Source organism: Capsicum annuum, chromosome 8, assembly GCF_002878395.1.
Source record: "Capsicum annuum cultivar UCD-10X-F1 chromosome 8, UCD10Xv1.1, whole genome shotgun sequence".
Classification (NCBI taxonomy): Eukaryota; Viridiplantae; Streptophyta; class Magnoliopsida; order Solanales; family Solanaceae; genus Capsicum; species Capsicum annuum.
In genome coordinates, this window is record NC_061118.1 from 58,357,813 (window position 1) to 58,365,049 (window position 7,237).

General features: G+C 33.4%; 1 long non-coding RNA gene across 1 annotated transcript; it reads left to right on the plus strand.

Annotated features, from left to right (window-relative positions):
• Positions 1-6,458: 6,458 nt before the first annotated feature.
• On the plus strand, positions 6,459-7,036 carry LOC107879673. The gene is made up of 3 exons (XR_001677059.2): positions 6,459-6,543; positions 6,765-6,817; positions 6,909-7,036. It is a non-coding gene; the product is annotated as an uncharacterized LOC107879673 (long non-coding RNA).
• The last annotated feature ends 201 nt before the right edge of the window (positions 7,037-7,237 follow it).

Sequence of the window (7,237 nt, forward strand, 5' to 3'; positions counted from 1 at the left end):
TCCCTCCCATTATTCTACTAATTCGTACTTACTCTACCTCTATTCTATCTCTGGCTATCCTTTTTTTCATCCCCTACCTACTGTATATAAACCACAATCTTGGAGATGTTCATATCATTGCTTAATATTGCAGCCTTACATTCCAATACCAAGTCATAGGATAACCCTAAAGCAAATTTCCTCATCTTGGATCTCATAGTAGATACCAACTATGGGGCATAACGAGACAACTGTAGAAATTTCAATGCATACTCTTTCACTCTCAACTTCTCTTAATTCAGATTCACAAACTCCTCGGCCATCGCTTCCCTCAACTCTTGAGGAAAGAAATGGTCAAGAAAGGCCCCAGAAAACTCATCCTATATAGCTGGATAAATATCATCACCTATCAGCTGTTCCCACTCCTCATACCACTAATAAGCTACATCTTTTAGCTGATATGCAACAAATTCTAACCTCTCCAAATCAGCGACATACATCAATCTAAAAGTCTTCTCCATCTCATCGACAAACCCTTAACGATCCTTCTTAATCTTAGAGCCTGCAAAAGTTGGAGGATTCAACCTTATAAACTGGTCAACCTGAGTAACCTTATAAGAAGGAGCAACAAGACTAATATAATCAGGCTAGCGAAACTAAGATACCACCAATTAAGTAAGTAGGTGAATAGACTGATGAAACTCTACATTAGAGATATCTCCTTGAGGCATCTAAGAATGAGTATCATCAACTTAGAAAGCCTGAAAAGTACTAGTAAGGACCGTTGGAACTTCATGTAGAGCAGTGTAATCAGGAGAAGGGACCCTAGACTGGGTCTGAATATCATAAATAGGGCGAGTTCCATCCACATTATCCTTAGGTAGGATAGAGGGTCCAGTAGAGTTTCTGTGAGTAAGGTATAGAGGGTCCAGTAGAGTTTCTGCGAACATCAGATCTTTGGGAAGGAATAATCTAAAATGTGAGTAAACTAGGAGTTAGAGATTTTTCAAGACACTATACTCTATAGCCCAAACTAGGACACAAGAAAGGGAAACATTCCTAAATACCTGGTATCCGCCCCCTTAAAAGTGTGGCGTGCCACACATCCATAAAATAGGACTCTATTCAACATGGATTTGTGGATACCCAACGACCCTGAACTTTGTTCAGATGCAAAGTTTGTCATGACCTGAACCAAGGCCTGGCTGTGATTAGTATCTAAGCCTACCGTGGGCTGGAGGCCACCCCTTAGCCTAACCACCTGAGCACAATAAAATAATTGCATAAGAAAAATCAAACAAAAAGAGTGATATATAAACCAATAGGAAGGTTCTAAGAATTCAAAACAAATAACCAACCCATACTCTATCCACAAAAGCCACTAAATCAGAATACCAAATTAGATCGGGACATGTCCTCGACCGTGATAGTAAAACTCTTCAATTCCCAGAATATGAAAAGAAACCTAATAAAATGGTAAAGCTTTCCAGATAATGAAGGCTCACTAGTTCACAACAACTCAATTGTTATCCTCTCCACCTAAGACTTCACACGAGTAAACAAAGAACCTTAGGATCCTATATCATAAAATATTGTAGCATGCAGGGGCGGTTAGTGGGATAAGCAATGGTATATAACTTAAGAAAATTGATAAAATAATGCCAATCCAAAGTCAGTCAAAAGTATATGCACACATTTATATATATACATACATACATACATATATATATATATATATAAGATGTCGAGATAGGGTACAAAGGTCAGGTATATGATATTTTTAAAACCATTAACCTGTACTGTGTAGAACTATCTATCCTAAGGGTACCCACGAGCTATATGGGTTTAGCTCTCCCTTCTAAAAGGGCCCCAACATGTATTAGCCACGTGAATTAAGGAAATACGATAGAGGTATAGAGACACCAAGGCTCCAACCATTCTAAAAATATATATTAAGTGTGAATCATGCACATAATCATAAAGACCCCCACGCAGGCAGATGTGGTTTCTTGTATTGGTTCCCCCGGGACCTCTACTAACACGGCAAGAAACACAATCCCCTTTAATCCCAAATTAAAATATTTACACATAATCCCAGCCATTAACCCAGGAGTCATTTATTAAAGCATTTTCCACTTGGTATCGTCATGTCAATTATACTTGCAAGCTAATTCCATTATGCCATAACCATTCCATTGACCATTAGACTTCCAAGTTCCATTTTAATCTAAAACCATGGCCACCAAGTCCTTTTAAAACCATTTATTAAATCCCATTTAACCTTTATTACACTGCAATAGTTTAAAGGAGCAAGTAAAGCCATGCAATTATCCATGTTTCAAAACTAATTTTCAAAGTAGGCGGAGGGTAATGCAAACTTCAAGACAAAATTCATCAATTTGGGATACACATGTTCTCCATTCCAACCCATACCATATTTACCTGATTTATGCCAAAATCATATATAAAGTATGAACAATCCATTTAAAACCATGGGGAAAACAATCTTAGTGATTACTATTCAAAACTTCTCAACCTAATTTTCACTTCCACAAATAATCTATATATTTATTATCCAATTCATGCCTTAATGAAAAATATATGTGTAGGGATGAGAGACATGCCTAAAACACACAATAATAGGAAGAAAATCCAAAGTTGAGATCTTAAAGATTGAATTCCTTGAAAATGATAGCTTTCTCTTACTTTGGGGAGTTTAAGATGATGAGAGTAGTGTTTTATTTGATTAACTGATGTTCATAGGGTCCCTTATATATTTTAAGGTCGTGGGTAAAGTGTAAAGGAAGAAAAATACCAAATTACCCTTAATTAAAGACGTGCAGGAGAAATGGCTCTTAGACGTTACGGGTCAGGTAAAAAGTCATAATGACTGGTCATGAGTCTTTGTTTGGACTCGTGGATTGAGCAAAAACCTTAGGCCGTCTCACTGCTTTGGTCACGAGACCCTCACCACAACTCGTGACATTACCTAACGACACATTAGGTCTAACCGTGATCCACATAGTAACCTTAGGCAACTTCATTGGTGAGATGATGAGTCCTACCTAACGAATCATGATGAGTGATAACAACTTGTCACTTGAATCATTGCCAGGGCAGTGTTCAATTTCACTTCAAAAATTTTAGAGTCCAAAACCTGGGGTACTATAGCTACTTCGCCTTCATTGCTGGTCTAAACCTTGCCTAACATGTGTGACTAATAATGCTTAACTAGGTTTCTTGACACTCTGGTTTTATCTCAAGGTGAAAGTAGGATTACTTTGTATTTCTTCTATGCTATGTTTCAGAGACTTAGAGGGGGTGCACAATAGAAGACAATTTATAATGTAATTCAACAATACCAAAGCGATAAATGAGTGACAAGTAGCACATTGGCCCGACAAACAGAATATCTAAATAATTAAAGCAAGTAAAAGTCAATATCAAAAGCTCTAATTTTGGTTAGTTCCCCGGCAGAGCTGCCATAGATGTCACACCTCTTATTTATAGGTTGAAGAATTTTTTCAATTAATGAGACGGTATTAAATACAGATTATTATATTAATAGAGTCGCCGCTTGAAATTGAGTTATAGGGTTCCAAATCACCTTATTGAATCCCAAATTAAAATAAAATGACTCTTTCTTGGTCTACAAAAATAAAAGACCGTGTAAGGAGTTCTATTGACCGAGGAAAAGGTATAAGTGACCCTTCAAGTTCCCTGGTTCTATCAAGGTCGCTTTTATCAACTTATACTTAACTATTTATCGTGTTCGTAGGCCTTGATTCACTAATTTTGATATACTAATAATATTTGTCTGTACCTCTTGGATTAGGATATTGAAAGTTAATTAATTTTAGGACGATCTTTGTCGAGGTGCAATAATGTATTCTCGCATTATTTTTTAAACGTCTTAGAAAGATGCTTACACCCTTAATTAAGATAAATATATTAAACTTGCCTAAAACTTATCTAGAGTTAAAGGCATTGGTTCATTTCTTGTAAACTCGAGGCAATTTTTATGCATTTTTTTTAACTCTCTTTTGCTAATTTCATTAAAATTTTCAACGAGTTTTGAATTAATCTTCAACTTGCCTCACTCCCTCACAAATGGAGTTTTTGCTTTCTTTTCTTGTATCATTTATGAAGGGTCTTAGATAAATCCGAAGCCCATCTCTCTCATTCTCACCTAATAAAATCTCGGGCTTTAAATATGTCCTTTGGCTCAATCGTAGCGGTGACAATATATACAGCTTTGTCAAATAAAAATCCGTTCAAGTAAAAGTGATATTATGTCATTAATGACGATAACATGTGATAAACAAATTGTTTTTTTTTAAAAAAGATACAATGACTAATAATTAATTTATACAAGTTCATGAAAAATATCCCGAACAACATGTGCATTAAGATAGGGCATTTGACCATTTAATCTATATATTTACGTATATTATATCTTATGGACATGATATTAATTCAAAACATAGTACGATGACAGAATACATTTAAGCCTCAAATTATCTTTAAAATTTATTATTTTTGTTCTTTTCATGCTAGAATTAAACCCATGCAACACTAAATTTTATAGATGAGATTTACATTCTTGAGCAGTATTTCATGACATGATAAAAAAATAAAAAATAAATCTTAATGAAATACATTAAAGTGCTTTCATTTAAACTCAAATTTTCATAAAATACTATCAACTCAAACCAATTTGACAAGATATGAACCTCTATACTTTATTCTCTTCAATTTCAATGCTCAATTTTTGCTATTTTAATTTATTAATATCACATGAGAAAAGAAACTTAATGAGATATTAAGAATTTTAAAGAATGAGCCTCATGTAAACAATCAACTCTATGCCCGAGCAATACATAAAATCATATGAATAACCTCATTCATATTTTGATCACACGATTATAACAAAATAAATATGAAGTAATCAAATAAGAACTTGGCTAAATTGAATATAGAAATAATAATGCCGTCACCAAAAACTCAAAACAAGAATCAAAACTCAAACTTCAAGCCACAATCTTCCAGAATATTTTTGATTTTTGTTTTCTTTTTTTCTCCGCTTTGTCTTTTTTTTTCTTCCCCTTAGCGTTTTCTTTCCCTTCTTCTCTCAATTTTATCTGTTTCTTACCTTTTTTTCTCTCTCAGCTTTCTTTTTGTTTCTACTGCTTTTCATTGTTTTACACTCATCTGTTCTCCTATTTCTTTGTTTCACTTTTTTTCGTCTCCTTTTGTTTTTTTATTACTTTTTCATTGTTGTTTTTTTTCTCTTGTTTTTTCTGTCTCCTTCCTCTAATCTTTCTAAGTTATCCTCTTATTTTTTTCTGTCATTTTTCTCCAAATCTCTTATTTTTTTTAGTTTGTGTGTTTATTTTCCCTTTTTCCTTTTGTTTGTGCAGATATCTTCTTTTTATATTATGTTAGTGTGTTGTGCATGCTGTGTGGGGGATGTGGGTATGTGTAGTGAGCAGAAAGTGGAGGTGTTTTAGGGTGCGAGAATGTGTAATTTATTAGGATAATTTTAGTTTGAAAGATAAAAAAATATTAACTAATTTAATTTTACTACAATATGGAAAGGTGAAGCAAGGGATAATTAATGGCAGAATGGTAAATAAGCATATTACTGAGGGCAAAATGGTCATTAGATCTACCTGATATACTTCTCATATCTTTAGAATCATCGGCTCTTCAATCTTCAATTTCTCTTCATCTCTAGAATCATCAGCTCATAGCTACAATTTCATCTCTAGAATCATCAGCTTTCTCTTCATCTTTTCATTCGACCTTTGCTACGTATATCTGTATTGCAATTTATGGTAAAATTTCATTTTATTGTCTTTGATCTTCTTAATTCTCAGAATCTCATTGTTAAATTCATTTTGCTTTTTTGCTTGTTGTTGCAATTTTTTGTGTCAAGATGGAAACCTTAATGGATTTTTAGAATAATACACTATTTCACCTCTTTTGTTCTATTTCGGCAAAGGAGAGAAACATGAACTTCTTCATCTTCAGAATACTCTTGATTCTCTTGCTTCTGGAAATTGCTCTTTAACTACATTTCTCATTTGGGTGTTGTAATTTCAGGTCAGCTTTATCTCAATTTTTACCCTAATTCTTTCTTGGTTCTTCCTATATTTTCTCATTTAATGACTGTTAGGTTATAATTCTGCCTAAATTACTCCTCAAAGTCCTTAAATATTTATTTCCTTCATTTTTAATCTATTACATGACATTTATATTGAAGAGAAAGACTATTTTTTAAGCTTCAGACTATCTTTTAAGCTCACTTCCGGATTGTTGTTTCAATTTTAGGTTTGCTTCTCTTTTTGTCTTTTTATTATCTTTTTTGGCTCACTCTGTCTTCTTCTATTAGGTAGTTATACTTCATAATTTAATGGCTGATTTTCCTTTGTTATTGTGATTCAATGATGAATTTCTAATTTTTAATTATGGGAGCAGGTCTTGCTATTTAGAGCAGAGACAAAAGTCAAAGAATTACAGAAATCATTTAAACTTTTAAAGGATACAAGTGTAAAATTAGAGGTACAACATTTTTTTCCTGATTTAATGTTATTATTCATTAACTTATTTTTTTTTAGTTTGGATTGATCCATTTTAACTGGTATACTTGGGGAGCAAATGTTTGTCAAGCTGGAAAAGTTAGTGATAACTGCCTATTTGATTAGTTTAAGAAAACTATATTACGTTGTAGACAAATCTGTTCAAGAAGCGAAGTAAATCTTATTCTTAGCTGATCACTGCAGAATGATGCGGTAACAGCTGAAGGAGAGATGATACGAGGAAATACAAAACTCAGGTTTGCATATCTGGTTGCATTATTGTGTTTACTTTATGATGAGAATATCTAAAAAGCTGAATTTTGTGTTTAATCTAATTGGTTTATATAGGCAAGCTGACAAATCAATAGAGCCATACAGTCAGCGTACAAGATAGAAAGGCAAACTGTAGGTTTGCAATTAAAAGGGAGAGGACCAGAGATAGAAATGATGATGAATGTCATCAAACTTGAGATTATGACGAGTAAGAGCTATAACACTTTTAAATTTTAGTACTTATATTGCTCTGTGATTTCAATTTGGTTTCATGTTGCTATTAAGGGGCGGATTCAGACTTGAGGATCCTTTTTAATGATCTTTAAATTTCAAATTATTAATGTTAAAAAAAAAGAAATCTCAAATTATTGTTGAGTAGTAGTGGAAGCATGCTTCATTTTTGA